We start from the raw sequence: 16224 nt of genomic DNA, 5'->3' as shown, positions 1-16224 counted from the left end.
AACATGGGAGAAAAATCGTGGGACAATCTGGCGACAAGGGAAATTAACATGGAGAAAAAAATCGTGGGACTGTTGAGCGACAAGGGAAATTAACATGGGAGAAAAATCGTGGGACAATCTGGCGACAAGGGAAATTAACATGGAGAAAAAATCGTGGGACTGTTGAGCGACAAGGGAAATTGACATGGAGAAAAATCGTGGGACTGTTGAGCGACAAAGGAATTTAAACAGGTTGGGACTGTATAGCGTCAAGGGAAATTGAACATGGGATTTTTCTTAAAAAAAACAACATTTTTTTGAGAAATGTGGGTGGCCCTGAAAAGGGCCTTTGGGTTTATGTTAATATTAATATTAACATAGATGGTATCTGTCACATCTTCTTTTTCTTCTTAAATTCCTTCTAACTGCAGGTCCATACACAAGTACTCTCTTGAGACATCCTTGCCTTTCTATGTAAACTCTTCTCATCCATAGACTAGTATCTGTCCTATCAACAACAGTCCACTTGGACCGGACATACATGAGCATGTCCGTCCTAAACATCATTGAAGACACAAGGGTGGATGATTCAACTGTGGTCCACATCTTGAAGCGACGAGAACAGGTGAATCAATGCAGTGAACTGCACTTATTTATAGGTAGAGGAAGGATTGAAACGGATTGAGTTCATTCACCAATCCTAACACGCGTTACAAAATTCAGTCAGCCCGCATCCAATCCGAAGATAGCAGTATGTGACGTCACGTGGTCTATATAGATTTGCTAGCGCCTGTGTGCAGTCAGTCTATGCGATAGTGATTCAACATGACGGAAACTCAGAAAACGATCCATTAGGGTGCACCAGCAGGGGAGACCGCCCAAGGGAACCCAGACTTACTTTCAGAAGAGGTAAATTGGGATTTTGTAGATTTTCTTACCTCGCAAGAATTTGTTCCAGAACCTTCGTTACCTTCTTCATTACCGCAATTGGAGAATTTTAGACAGAGACAGAAAGAAGAATTGAAGAAATTTATACAACGACAAAAGGAAGCGGAACAAGCTTTTCTCCTACAGCAACAGCAACAGCAAGAAGAAGAGCTAAGAAAAAAACAACAACAACAAGAAGAAGTAACAGCAAAGAAACAAGAGGGTGGAAATCAAACGGTCACGGTACTGTTGGACATTTTAGCGGAGTTAAGGAGTCTGAAACAAAAGTATCAGACTTCTTTATCACGACCGAAGAGAATACGACCTTCCCGAGCTAAACACGCCAACCCTGTGACTAAGCCTACCGTACCACCCTTAGTGATTTCAACCCAATCATCATCATCAGAAGTAGGCCTCGGCCGTGGCAAAGGCTTAAGGCAGTTAAAGTTGATTGCTCAAACTCACCCTACACCAAAAAAAGGCCCTTTTCAGGGCCACCCACATTTCTCGAAAAGAAATACAATTTCAATTGCCAGTAACTCAAAGAAAATCAACCCATTTTACCCCTATAGTACGTGTCTGTGTATGAGTGCGTGGGTGTACGTTCTTATTTTAAAATCAACACTCAAAGACACTTAGCTTATATAATTAATTTATTCTTTTATCCATTGTTACAATCCAATTCACAATTCACAACAGATCACTTTAAAAAGTTCATACACTTCTTCTGTCTCCTTGTTTAGTCTCTCTGTTTTTTTTAATTGCTTCACCGTCACACTCTTTTCCTCTTCTTCCTCCTCGCTTTCTTCCCTTCTTCTTTTGTTCTCCTGTTTCTTTTTCTTCACCTGTCTGCTTTCTTCCTCTGAAAAATCCCTCTCTTCTTCCGAAGAATCCCTCTCTTCTTCTGAAGAATCCCTCTTTTCTTCTGACTCCTCTTGTTTCTTTCTTGGGCAATCTGGAGACCAATGCCATTTTTCTTGACAATAATAACAGGTATCTTGACTTTTGTCTTTTTTAGCCCCTGTTATTGTTCTTTTTTGACGGTCTGGACACTCTGAAGACCAATGCCCTTTCTTCTGACAGATATAGCATGTATCTTGACTTTTATCTCAAAAGGAAGGAGAGTAGTCCGTGGGCTGGTCTGAAGAGAATTTTCTAATGACCCCTCGCAAAGCTCTGATGAAACGTTCCATCTGGCTAGTCTCTTCCATCGTTGTGCTCGGTTAGAGAGTGAAATGAATAGTGAAAGGACAAGACACACACCCTTTTATATACGCTGGTCTGCCATGACTATAAATTAGTCTATGGTGTTTAAACTTGAGTCATTTGACGTTTTGCACTCAAGATGAAACGATCCTATTCATTTGAGAAGAAAAAAGAAGAAGAAAGTAAGAGGCAGAAATGTGATCTATCGTCTCGTACCAGAGCTGAAGTCTTGGCACAAATTCATGCCAGTGATTTTGAAGAGGACATGAGTGAACCAGAATCCGAACCCTCTAAACCAAGTTCGCCACTCTTAGTCAACCCTGAAAAATACTATTCCATTCGTGAGACGGAAAAGCGCTCCTCTAGAAAATTTAGAACCACGGCTTACAAAGACACAGTGAAGTTTAAAGATTTCAAGGCTGAAATACCGTTAGAGAAAGCGGAAGGGTTCATCACTGAGGTGTGCGATTCTTTCCTCACCACACTCAAGCGACAATGTCAACCCAAAGAAGACGATCGCTTGAGACGTTCCATACAACACGACGGTTTGAAATCCCCTGTTTGGATCGAGTTTAGCACCCCTGCAGAATTGACCACTTCCAAAGTCATGGACAAAATTCAACACGTACAACAATCTAATGATCAGTTTAACATCACCGATGGAAAAGCCACACTGGACATGACCCACGTCTCTCCTCCTCAAGGGACTGGACGCAAAAAGATATTATTGGTGGACGACCTTCGCAACACCAAAACAAGTCTCGTCCGAATTAACAACCCTCAAGACCAGATGTGTTTAGCCCGTGCCATCGTGGTGGGACGAACCTATGCCAACAGGAACGACACGGTAGAATGGAAAAGAACCTGGAAAACTATTCAACGATCCGACCGAGCCAAACAACGAAATGAAGCAGAACTCCTGTTACAACAAGCCGGACTGTCCAAAGACACACCCTGTGGCATTCCTGAGATGCAAAAATTGCAAGATGCCCTAGCTCCACGATACACCTTGAAAGTGTACCATCAAGAAGTGCGCGGACCTCTGTTGTTTCGAGGGAAAGACTTTAAGGACAGAAAATACATTCATGTCTATTATCACGATGACCATTTCGATACCATTACCAGTATCACCGGATTCCTAGGATACGGTTATTACTGTGAGAAATGTGACCATGGTTATAATAACCGAGAGCAACACAAGCATTGCGGATTGAAATGCTCAGGATGTTTGGCCTCTCCACCCTGTCTGAGCGAAGGACCAGTGCCTTGTTCAACTTGTCTGCGCACGTTTGTCAGCCCTACCTGTTACCAACAACATTTGAAGACGCAAGGTTCACAGCAGAAATGTGCTTGTCAACTGCTGAGATTGTGCCCTACGTGTGGACAAGGCATACGTACCAACAGTGCCAAGGCACACGTATGTTCAAGAAAGAAAAAATGTCACATTTGTCATGACATCGTGGACTTGGAACATCAATGCTACGTGCAAAAATACCAACCCCCACCAGAGAAAGAGGACGGTCACAAGAAGAAAGGCAATTTCATCTTTTTCGATTTCGAATGCATGCAAGAGACCGGCATTCACATTCCTAATTTCTGCGTGGCTCATCGAGCGTGCGAGAAGTGCATTCAGGAACCTATCTTCAGTCATTGCCCTCACTGCAGCAAGATTCCTGGAGGGCGTGAAAAAATCTTTCGAGGACCGAACACGCTAGTCGATTTCGCCCAATGGGTCTTAGATCCCATCGACAAGACGTGGAGCCAAGAGGACATCGAACGTTACGGAGATTGTCATCGTCATGCCACGGTGATGGCTCACAATTTTTCCGGATACGATGGACAGTTTCTTTTGAGATACTATACGGAACATGGCACCGAACGTCCTAAAGTGACTTTGAACGGAGCCAAAATCATTTTCATGCAAGTGGGACAAGTACAGTTTAAAGATTCGATGAGCTATTTGGCCATGCCTTTGAGTCGAATGCCTAAAACATTTGGAATGACATAAATGGCTAAAGGGTACTTTCCACACTTTTTCAATACGGAAGCCAATCAACACGCCGTTCTACCCCATTTACCTGAGGCTCACTATTACGACCCCGACAACATGGGTACCGAACAACGAGAAGCTTTCTACGCTTGGTACCAGGCTCACGCCTCGGACCCTTTCGACTTTCAGGAAGAAATGCTAAAGTATTGTCGTTCCGACGTGGACATTTTACGGCGTTGCTGTGGAAAATTTCGAGAACTGTTCATGGAACACGGAGGGGTCGATCCTTTGAAAGAAGCTTGCACCATTGCCAAAGCGTGTTCCTTAGTGTACCTGCAACGATTCATGCCTGAAAACACCGTAGCTGTCATCAGTCCTCAAACGACCCACTATGTCAAACGTCAATACTCGGTCAAAGCCCTACGCTGGTTACATTACTTGTGCGACAAGGAAGACAAGTGGATTCAGCATGCCCGCAACGGAGGGGACGAAAAGACCATCGGAACGCATTCGGTCGATGGCTGGGACTTAGAAAACCCCAAGATCGTGTACGAGTTTAACGGTTGCTTATTTCACGGATGTCCCGTCTGTTACCCTGATCGTAGCACTAAAAATCAGTTTTTACAACGAACCATGGAAGACTTGTACCAGGACACTTGTCAGCGATGCCTAAAGTTGGAACAGGAAGGATACCAAGTGGTGGAAATGTGGGAACACGAGTACGATCACCGTATGAAAACCGATCCCGAGTTTAAACGCCTCGTGGAAAGTTACAAGCTGATGGACCCCCTGAACCCGAGGGATAGTTTGTACGGAGGGTGGACCAATGCCACCTGTTTGCTGTACCAAGCCGATGAAGAGAAAGGAGAAGAAATCAAATACTTGGACGTGTGTTCGCTGTATCCCTACGTGTGCAAATATTGTCGCTTTCCTGCAGGGCACCCACAATTGCTGACGGAACACATCGACCTGAAAAACATTCGACAATACGAAGGTCTGATCAAGTGCAAAGTTTTGCCAAGGCAAACTGATGTTTTCTTTGTGCCGTGCTTGTGCCGAAACCTGCAACCAAGACCAGCCTTGCCATCACACCCAGGAAGAACGGGCCTTGACGGGGACGTGGGTCAGCGTAGAATTGTTCAAAGCTCTGGACATGGGATACCATCTGTTAGAAGTGTACGAAATTTGTCACTTTCCCAAGACACAACAATACCACAAGGGTGACCAAACACAGAAAGGCATTTCGCCGACTACGTGGATGCCTTTTTGAAACTGAAACAAGAAGCCAGCGGCTATCCGTCCTAGTGTCACACTCCCGACGACCAAATAAAATTCAAAGAGAAATACTATAAACAAGAAGGCATCTCTTTAGACTACATCGAGAAAAACGACGGCAGGCGATCGTTTGCAAAAGTGATGTTAAATTGCTTGTGGGGTAAAATGGCACAACGTCCGTGTTTACCCAAGACGGAATATTTGACAGAACCTTCCCGCTACTTTCAAATGATTCACGACAAAACCAAATACATGAAACACGTGGACGTCGTTCGCGAGGATTTGATCTTGGTCAATTACGAAGAAGATCTGGACTTTGTACAAGACGACCCCTTTGGAAATGTCATCATTGCGGCTTGTACGAAGCTTTAGAACTGTTTGGGGATCGCGTCCTGTACTTTGACACGGACATCGATCGACCGGGTCAGCAACACCCTAACATCGAAGGAGACCGTTTAGGAGCTTGGACAGACGAGCATCCTGACGACAAGATTCTAAGTTTCGCGAGTGGCGGTCCTAAAAATTACGGCTACGAATACCGGGACCCACAAGTAGAAGTGCACACAGAGTGTAAAGTGAAAGGATTGACTCTGAATTATCGTACCAGTCGAGTGGTCAACTTTGGGGTACTGAAAGAAGCCTTGCAATCGGGAGAGGATGGAAACTTTAAAGTGACCACTTATGAACCGAACAAGATTGTACGTTTACCCACTCACCACATCGTCAGTCGGCCCTTGGAAAAAATCTATCAAATCGTGTACCAGAAGCGAGTTCGACTTCCCAATCATTTCACCTTACCGTATGGACACGTCGGTATTGGTCTGTATATAAAAAGGAACCCTTGGCAAGATCGATAGTTCATTGTGACTACCAAGACCCAGCGAACAAGATGAATACTTTCAGAGAAACACAAAACAAGTTGTTTAGAAAGGCACAATTCAAGTGTGGGGCTTCTGAATTGGAACGCGATTGTGAGCCTTGCGATGGGTACGATGCTGTACGTTGTGACCTTAGCGATGCCGTAAAGCATCATGGGAACTTTAGTGTCACTACCCCTATCATGGAAAGTGATGCTGTGCGTGTCAAACCTGAGGGATGCGAAAGCGATGCCACTCGTCCTCTTGGACATTTTACTGGGTTTCGTTTTAAAGGGGAATGTCGACCTTCACGTTTACCTCCCTACGGATGTCATCCAGCCCTGAGCAAACTCCTGTTCATGTCACCCAACCCTCATCGAAACGAACCTGTGAAAGACGAATATTCGTTTCCTGTGCGTTTGTCGGAATACTGCGACTTTGAAAATCGTCTTCAATCGTTCAAAGGAAAATGGCCTAAGTATCTGGGAGGACCGACCCCCGAAAAATTAGCCAGAGCCGGATTTGTCTACTTGGGCGAAGGAGATAAAGTCAAGTGCTTCAGTTGCGGTGTGTCACTTCACCACTGTGAACCGCAAGATTCGGCCTACGTAGAACATGCTCGATGGTCACCGAATTGTCATTACTTACCCTTAGTGGGACCGAGACATTAAAGTAACTTACCATGTCGTTGACGAAGAAGAAACCAGTTTGGCTAGGAGTTAAATGTTGGACATCACCGAGACCAGTATTTAAACTTCATTTCAAAAACGATATTGAATCATTACCTAAAGAACTGCAAGAGAAGATTTACAAGGAAGTTTGGCAGGGACTTGCCAGAGTGAAATCTCAATGGGTGACTGTAGAACTTTTGTGCCAAGAAATTCACAAGAGGAAAGTGAAAAAAGTCAACCAGTGTGTTAGATTTCTTTGGGTCAAGTGTGCATTCGTCCTATTGTATTACTCTAGACCGTTTACATCAAAAGAGTTCAGTGACATTCTTGGACGTTACCCTGAATGGCAGTGGTCAGAAATTACTCACTATGTGGATTACTTTTGCTCTAGGAGAAGATTGTGAATTGTACGGACTGACCTATTCATGGATACTTTGCAAGAGAACATTCGTGCTTTGCCTGTGGAATTGAGAGAACGCATTTACCGAGAGCTGGTCAAAATACAAGTCGAAGATAAAGAACAGTTGCATCCGTTACGTCACCAGATCTTTAACCACTGGTATCTGAATGGTATAAGAGAACTGATTCGTCAGAAATTGTTTCAATGATCAGACCTTGTTCAATACTTCCAGGCCCCGGATGATCCACGTGTTGATCATTTTGGTTACTTCGAGATTCACCTAGTGCAACACATTGAGAAAGACAAGGTAAAAGATTACCGACATATTTTACATGGAATCTACTTAGCGGAAGAGGAAACTTCCAAACGAAGTCTGACGTTTCGGTTACAGTATGCAACATTTAGATTCCCCACTGGAGAACGAAGATGTCTGACTAGAAAGTACGTGTATTGTTTCCGAAACATAGAGACTATAAAAACAGGCTGCCATGCCACGACTTATGTCGTATGTAATCCAGCAGATTCCGTGGAATTAACTCAATGACCATATTCAAACCGTGGATCATTACCATCGATTATTACAAGAACTGTATCCATTCAATTTGGGTCGACAAGTGGTGTGTCTTAGTGACTTGTTTTCTGGGATTTCGTTTACCAGCCGATTCCTTGTGGACTCTTTACGAACAGTACTTACCACCACAATGGCCTTAAATGGTCACGAAAGACTCCTTTTGCTCAAAGCCTTGCGGTTTCATCTGGATACTTCTCGACCTCAACAGGAAAAAAAGATTCGTTAACTTTTAGTTACCCAAGACGTGTATGACGATGTGTGTGTAGCTTGTGACTTACACCCTCATTGGACAGATGTTCGTGACTGGAAAGAATGGGGTTTTGAGGCTTGGACCCAAGAAGTGGCCCAGTATGCACAAGAGTTGTTCAAGGAAAAAAGTTACTTTTCAACCTGTGTTAGTGACAGTGCCAGAAGAACCCGTCACCGAGAACAACCCCTCGCTTCAGGACAGGACTCTCATGGACATTCCTGAAAGGTCATTCCGGGAGGACACTTGTCTGACAATACCTCATGTAGAGACTGTAAGAACATTACACACCGTCCCTAGGACATCTTGGTTACCCAAAACATGTTGTACAGACACTTGTTTATATTCCACTTTGATCGTTTTGATGTGTTTTTTATTCCTGTACATCACTATTTGGGTTTTATGTATTTTTGTCTTTCGTGTTCATATTTGAAACATTCAATAAACGTGTTCTGAAAAAAGTATATAAACTCTCGTCTTATTTGTTTTCGTGTCACAAGTGACATTTCTCACACTATGGCTACCTCTGCTGTCTCTGCTCCCTCTTCCTCTACTGTCAAAGTCATCGACGAACACTTAGATCGTGCCAGTTGGGAGGCTTTGTATCTTCGCCATCCTTTTAACATGCTCATTGCTGGACCTAGCGGTTCAGGCAAAACCGAATTCGTCAAACGTTTGATCGAACATAAACATCATTTGATCGATCGCCCACCTCAAAGGATCGTGTGGTGTTACAAAGAGTGGGAATCAGCGTACAGCCTCTTGCGAGAAAGTCAAGGCGATTCCATCGTGTTTGTGGAAGGCATTCCTAAAGAAGACGACGGCATCGTCTCTGACTCCCGTCAAACCCATTTGGTCATTTTCGACGACATGTTAGGAGAAGACGAAGAAGAAATTAAACTGTGGTTCACGCGCAAAGGGCATCACCGTAATGCCAGTGTCGTTTACATCACCCAAAATTTGTTTCAACAAAGTAAAGCCCATCGCACCATCAGTCTCAATGCGCATTACGTGGTCTTGTTTAAAAGCCCTCGAGATAAATCGCAAGCGCAAAGTCTTAGCCAAACAGTTAGAAACGCCTTGGCTGACTCAGGCGTACGACGATGCCACTCAAACTCCAAACGCCTATTTACTCGTCGATTTGAAACCTACTACCCCCGAGGATTTGCGATTTCGTACCCACTTGTTTCACCACTGGTGCCAAGACGGAGGGCCTGTCCTTTACACGTCTCCGTCCTCGACTTAATTTCACTCCACATAAAAAAATCTATAAAATCCTTAGACCCTTTTCGTCTGTCTCACACACATTTTGAACATGACGTCCCTTCAGTCGCATCTTCCCGTCAAATTGATTCGTGCCTTGTATGGCATCAGTCGAGAAAAAAATCCACAAATACGAGCTCGTGTCTTAGAAGCTAGTCTCAAAGAAGTCTTACGATGGTTCACGGTGACGGCACGTCAATTACTCCAAGGAATCATTCAGATTCCTCATCAAACCAAACGCTTCTTTGATCGAAACAAAGTCGCTTTGGTCCAACTGGCCGATCTCCGCATCGACACTCAAACCAAACCTGGAGGGAGCGGTACTCTAGGAGGGGTCATCATTCGCTCTCTCTTAAGATGGGATCCTAATGCCCCCAAACTTCTCCCCAAGGAAAAAGTCGAACGAAGCCCCAAGAAGAAGAAAAGACCAGGTCCCCAAGGAGAACTTCTCCAGTGACGGGACCCACCTCTTACCAGACGTCACCCCAGAAAAAGAAAAGAAGCCCACAGAAAAAGAAACAGAGAAAAAGTCCCCAGAAAAAGAAAAATCCACAGAAGAAAACTGGTCGCAAGAGAGGCACTTCGGCCAGGACGCAACTTTACACTCGCAAACCACGACCTGCCACGGCGGTGACCGCGTCTCCGGCAGCCTCACGTTCATCCACTTCTCCGTTGATGACACCAAGAACTGAAGAGTACTTGGAGACGTTGATCACACCAAGAACTTCTCCGTTGATGACCCCAAAAAGAACTTCCCCAGTGGCAGGACCCTCCAATTTAGTGGCAGTGGCTGCTGCTCACAAAGTACCTTCTCCCAAAATCAAAGTTCAAGAAAGATCGGGCATGTTACAAAGTTTACTGGATTTGTCCAAGCAAGAACTGGCTCGATTTAGTCCGTTGCGTACCCCTGCACGACGTGTCATGCCTGTCCTGAAGTTGATACGACGTAAAGACAATCAGTGGCGACGCGTTCCAGTATAAAAAAAAGTGTGTGACCAAGTAGGGTATCAGTGTTTTTTTGGTGCTCCTGAAGACTCAAAGATGTCACCCTCCAGAAAACCCCAAGGAAAGAAAAGGAAAGGACTACCACCACGTTTAGTCAAACATGGGGACATGTTATCTGTCCTGTCCAAAGTTTCTCCACCTCTACGAAAAAAACTCATTCAATCAGCCTCCAAAGAGGTCATCGATACCGTGTGCGAATGCTGTTTGAACGTCTTGAAAGGCACGATCCCTTTGTCCAAACACCAGAAACAATGCTTAAGCAATCATCGTCACGTTCTTCGCCAAATGGTTCAAAAGAAAATTCCCATTCGTCAAAAGAAGAAGATGTTGTTTCAACGTGGAGGCATTTTACCCCTATTGTTAGGCCCCATACTGAAAGGAGTCTTGGGAACCATGTTGGGGGGACTGGTGGGAGCAAGATATAAAGGTCCTCTGAAGTCCCAAGATCTCAGAATCGACCCCTGACAACCCCATGGAAGGACGAAAATTAGCTTTAGTGCCTTACAAACGATGGATGGAATACCATCGGTGGCAAGAACAACGCACTCCGCATTTACCTCCCAATCCCAATTTGAGCGAAATGTCCCAGTTATAACACGAATTGCAGTCCTTGATGGATCGCCAAGATTTGTCCGAAACAGAAAAATCGCAAAAGTACGGTCAACTCTTGCAACGACTGCAACTCTTTCACCAGAAAGCTTTAGACGAAACAGATCTACCCACTCTGAAAGATTTTAAGACCTTGATGAAAAGTCCAACACCATCATCATCATTACCACCGCCACCACTACTACCATCCCCAGGGGTCACCAGAGATACTACCCCACGAAGGCCTGAGGAAGAAGAGATGCGAGAAGTGTTTCAAACACCGTCAGCAGCTCCCATTTCGAGTAAGATTGCAGCATCCTTGTTGACCCCGTCCCCCACACCCCAACGAGAAGAAATGAAAGCTTGGGTTAAAAAGATGATGTCCACTCCTCCTTCGAGAGAAGTGAAAAAGAAAGAAGGGAAACCAGAAGTGAAAAAAGAAAAGAAAACCAAAGCCATTCCATTGCCACCTCCACCACCACTACCTTCGACTTCTACTCCCGTAGCCCATCGGACACGTAAATCCGTTTCTAAACCACCCTTTCGACCCACCCAAAGTAGCATCACCGAAGAGTGGGTGACTTATTAACACACCAACAAACACAACAAAAGAAAAACGGAAAAAGTCTTAGCCAGCATTTACTACGATCCCTCCCATCCTGCAGGTTACGCAGGAGTTCAAAAATTGTATCGTGCTGCCAAAACTCGACTGAAAAGTCTCCGTTTACCTCAAGTGCAACGATGGTTACAAGAACAAGCTACCTACACTTTACACAAACCCATTCGACGCAAGTTTGCCAGAAGTCGCACCCGAGTGGAAGGCATCGATCATCAATGGCAAGCCGATTTAGCCGATGTCTCTCATTTGGCCAGCTACAATCGTGCTACAAATATTTGTTTTGTGTCATCGACGTCTTTTCCAAATTTGCCTGCGTCGTGCCCTTGACTTCCAAATCGAGCAGCGAGTTAGTGCGAGCCCTGCAACGGGTGTTGAAACAAAGCGGTCGTCACCCTCTTCGATGGCAAACGGACAAAGGCACCGAATTTCTGAACCAAGCTTTCCAAAAAGAATTAAAGAAACGTGACATTCATTTTTTTACCACCGAGAATCCCGAAACCAAAGCCAACATCGTGGAACGTTTTCAACGTACTTTGAAAGAACGCATGTGGAAATATTTTACGCATCACCACACTCTGAAGTACATCGACATCTTACCGCACGTGGTGCAAGCGTACAACCAATCTTACCATCGAAGCATCGGACGTGCCCCGCAAGAAGTGACTCGCGACAACGAAGTTCTGGTGTTTGAGCGCCTGTTCGGTACCTCCCCGACGAGGGCTGTCCACAAGAAAAGTGGAGAGTTGACCGTAGGAGATTGGGTGCGCATTGGCAAAACCAAACGCACTTTCGACAAAGGTTACTTACCTAACTGGACAACCGAATTGTTTCGTGTCACTGGACGAGTGCATGGCCGTCATCCTGCCGTCTATAAATTGGAAGACGTGAACGGAGAAGTGCTCAAAGGAACGTTTTATTTGCCCGAGTTACAACGTGTCACCAAAAAAGAAGACGACGTGTACGACATCGAAAGCATTCTCGAACGCAGAACCCGTAAAGTGGGCAAACGACGTGTCAAAGAAGTCAAAGTACGTTAGAAAGGATATCCACCCAGTTTTGATTCTTGGATCGACGCTTCGCAAGTCATCGACCATAAAAAGAAGTGACCATCATGCCCTTTCACACAGACGCAGCTACGTCGACCACTCCTTCACCTAGTTCTTCTGTGCAAGATTTACAAAAACAACCCTTGTGGGTGTGGTGCGGAGAACGTGTGCCTGAAACGCAAATCGTCTTTTTCTGCCAAATGTTCGTGGTGTATTGTGTCATCGGTGCAGCCATTGCTAATTTGAGTTTGCAACAAGGAGACAAACAATTGTGGACCATTTTATTGAGCAGTTGCATCGGTTACCTGCTTCTCAATCCCTCCCTGAAATTCTCTTCCAACGGGAACCACGGGAACCTTGTGTCCAGTGCCAGTGCCAGTCACCACTCCAACAACAATCACAACCAGAACCCCATTTTGGGCGGAGACACGCCTCTGACGTCCAGTAACCCCTCGGACAGCCACAGAACTCTGGAATTATGAGTCACCAAAACCAATTTTACTTAACCTTACCCAGTGACAGTTCCATGGAGGTGTTTCCCCACATCACGTTGTGCTGTTACACGGCCAAATTACTTCAGGCCATCCCCTTAGATCATGAAGCTCATTGGGAAGTGGCTTTGGTAGAAATGATTCACCCAACACAAATCAAAAACATCACTGAAACTCAAAACACTTTTGACGTGGAAATTCTGGACCCATCAGTGCAGCAACACATGACGAACAGTCCTCATGATAGATCACATCTTGCGAACGACCCAGTACCCCGCAGCAGCAGTGACACTTCTCCTCCTCTTTACGTTTATCACTTTAAAATTAACTCAGGCCATTATTTTAGTGGTCAACATCTGGTGGAGGCCATCGCTGACAAATTCTATGCAACATTTGACAAAGTTCTGACCGGACTAAAAAAACGTGTCACCATGGAGTACCACAAACAGTCTCACCGTCTACTCATCAGATTCGAAAGTGAGGAAAAAAGTATACGTATTAAATTTTGCCCTGGATTGTATGACATTTTGGGTGGAGACCTCAATGTGGTCACGGATAAGCAGACTAAAAAGATTCACATCGCAGACATTGACAACAGCGGGCATTTTGCAAGGTATTTTCGTTTCCCGGTAGAACTGAACCAGGGACTGAATTTGATCTTTGTGTACTCCGATGTGGTGGAGTACAACGTGGTGGGACACACCTCTGTGCCGTTACTGCGTGTCGTTCCTTTCAAAGTAAATTCTGCCACGGCCACTGACGAGGAAGGTGGAAACACTTATCACGTCCACCGCGAATTTGTACATCCTCACTATTTGCCTGTCAGCAAGTCGTATTTGGACACGGTCAACATTGCTATAAAAGGAGATTTGGGACAAAATATTCCATTCACCAAAGGAAAAGTCACGGTGAAACTCCATTTTCGAAAACGGTTATTTCACGATTCGTAAGTCATGTATCCAGTGTACCGAGGGGTTGCTCGACAGCGAGGACACGGTTTAGGAGATATGTTAAAATCCGCCTTTCGTTCGGTGGCCCCGGTGTTGAAACCGATGGTGACACGCGGATTGCAGGCCTTGAAAGATGCGGCACTGACACAAGGCAAAGAATTTCTCCAAAATGTCATCATCGACAAACAAAACCCCAAAGAAGCCTTCATGAGGGCAGGCAAAAATGTCTTGCTGCAAACGGGTAAAGACCTTTTGGGCCGACGAGACACACCTATAAATGCCCTGCACGCTACCGAGTCAGGCATTCAGCAAGGACAAGGCAGAAAGAGACGACGAAGAAAACATCCTTTCACCAGACTTCACACGTCTAAAGCTAGAAAGGCCAAGAAAAGAAGAACCGTTCGAGACTTAGACGTTTTCGATTATTGAGACACAGCAACAAAAAATTTGATGCACCGAGAGTCTTGTGCCTGTTCCAAGTCGGAACTGGATCTGTTTGCCATGACCCCCACCATGATGACCATGCAAGAATCCCAATGGGTGGAATTTCATCCCGTCACCTCATTGACAGATTCCGCTCCCATCGAGTTTGAAATCAAGGGACAGCCCGAAGATTACATCGATCTGAATAGCAGTTACTTGTACTTGAAAGTCAGAGTTCTAGATAAGGATAATGGTGTAGTAGAAGACACTGAGAATATAGCTCCCGTCAACAATTTCATGCATTCCTTGTTCAGCTCAGTGGACTTGTACTTGAATAACAAACTGGTCAGCAGCAGCATCGATACTTACCCTTACCGTGCCTACCTGGAAAATCTCTTGACATACGGAATAGATGCCAAGAATACTCATCCCAATGCCTGTGTGCTATGGGAACCTGACGAAGCGAAGGAGTTTGACACATTAAAAAAAGACAATGACAGCTTTGTGGAAAGTCAAAACAAAATCCTAGGTGGAAAGAGTTTAGAACTGATGGATCGTTTGCATTTGGACATGTGGTTGCAAGAGAAATATTTGCTGAACGGGGTCAATGTCCGCTTGAGACTGAATCTCAGCAGTGCCGCTTTCCATTTGTTGGCTGATGAGGATGCTACTAAGACTGGCACTCCTAAAAGCAAAATCGAGGAGGCGAAACTCTACGTACGAAGTGTGGAAGTGTTACCCAACGTGGGAAACGACATCAGTCAAACGTTGAGCAGAACGACCGCCAAATATCCCATACGACGCGTGGAAGTGAAAACGTTCACCATTCCCGCCAGCCATCATTCCATGATCGAAGATCATCTGTTTCAAGGACAGTTACCCAAACGTTTAATCCTTGGTATGGTCTCGAATTCAGCCTTCAACGGAGACTTCGAAAAAATTCTTTCAACTTTCATCACTTTTTGGTGAAGAAAATCGAAGTCAGTCGCGATGGCAAGACCTTGTGTACCCGACCTTTTGAACCTGACTTTAGTAACAAGAAGAATTACTTGAGATCGTACTTGTCCCTGTACGAAGCCACGGGACAGTTAGGAACCAACACCAGTCACGGCATTACGTACGAAGATTACGCAGAAGGCTATGCTTTGTGGGCTTTCGATTTCACTCCAGACCAAGGCAGCGACGAGGGACATTTTCACCCTATAAAATCAGGTCAGATTCGTGTGGAACTTCAGTTTGCAGAACCACTGAAAGAGACAGTCAGCGTCATCCTGTATGCAGAATTCGATAATACCATAGAAATCAACAGTTTGAAAGAAGTCATTCTAGATTATTAGAAGCCATGGAAGACTGTTATCCCTCTTTACCTAGTGGAGAAACTTTGGACATGGAATGTGAGGAGACCGTGGAAGGAGAATCCCAAGACAAAGACGAAGAAGTTGTCATGATGAAGTCGAGATGGCCAGAACAAGAAGCCCATTTAGTCTCCTGTTTTGCCAAACACTTGGTCGAAAAAATGACGGAATTGATCAAGAAAGAGTGTTATGGATGTCAAAACGATCATCCCAGTCAAATTCAACACGATAAATGCCTGATGTTGACTCAAGAAGAAAAATTGGACAAGTATCTGGACTCAGCTTGGAGTCTCATCTCGGACGAAGACGTGTGGCACCAGTGGTATAAAGACTTGCGTGAACATTCTTGTCCACCATTAAC

The sequence above is a fragment of the Sinohyriopsis cumingii genome, chromosome 8, assembly GCF_028554795.1.
Source record: "Sinohyriopsis cumingii isolate HCF-2022 chromosome 8, ASM2855479v2, whole genome shotgun sequence".
In the NCBI taxonomy this organism is placed as follows: Eukaryota; Metazoa; Mollusca; class Bivalvia; order Unionida; family Unionidae; genus Sinohyriopsis; species Sinohyriopsis cumingii.
This window is presented reverse-complemented; position numbering follows the sequence as displayed.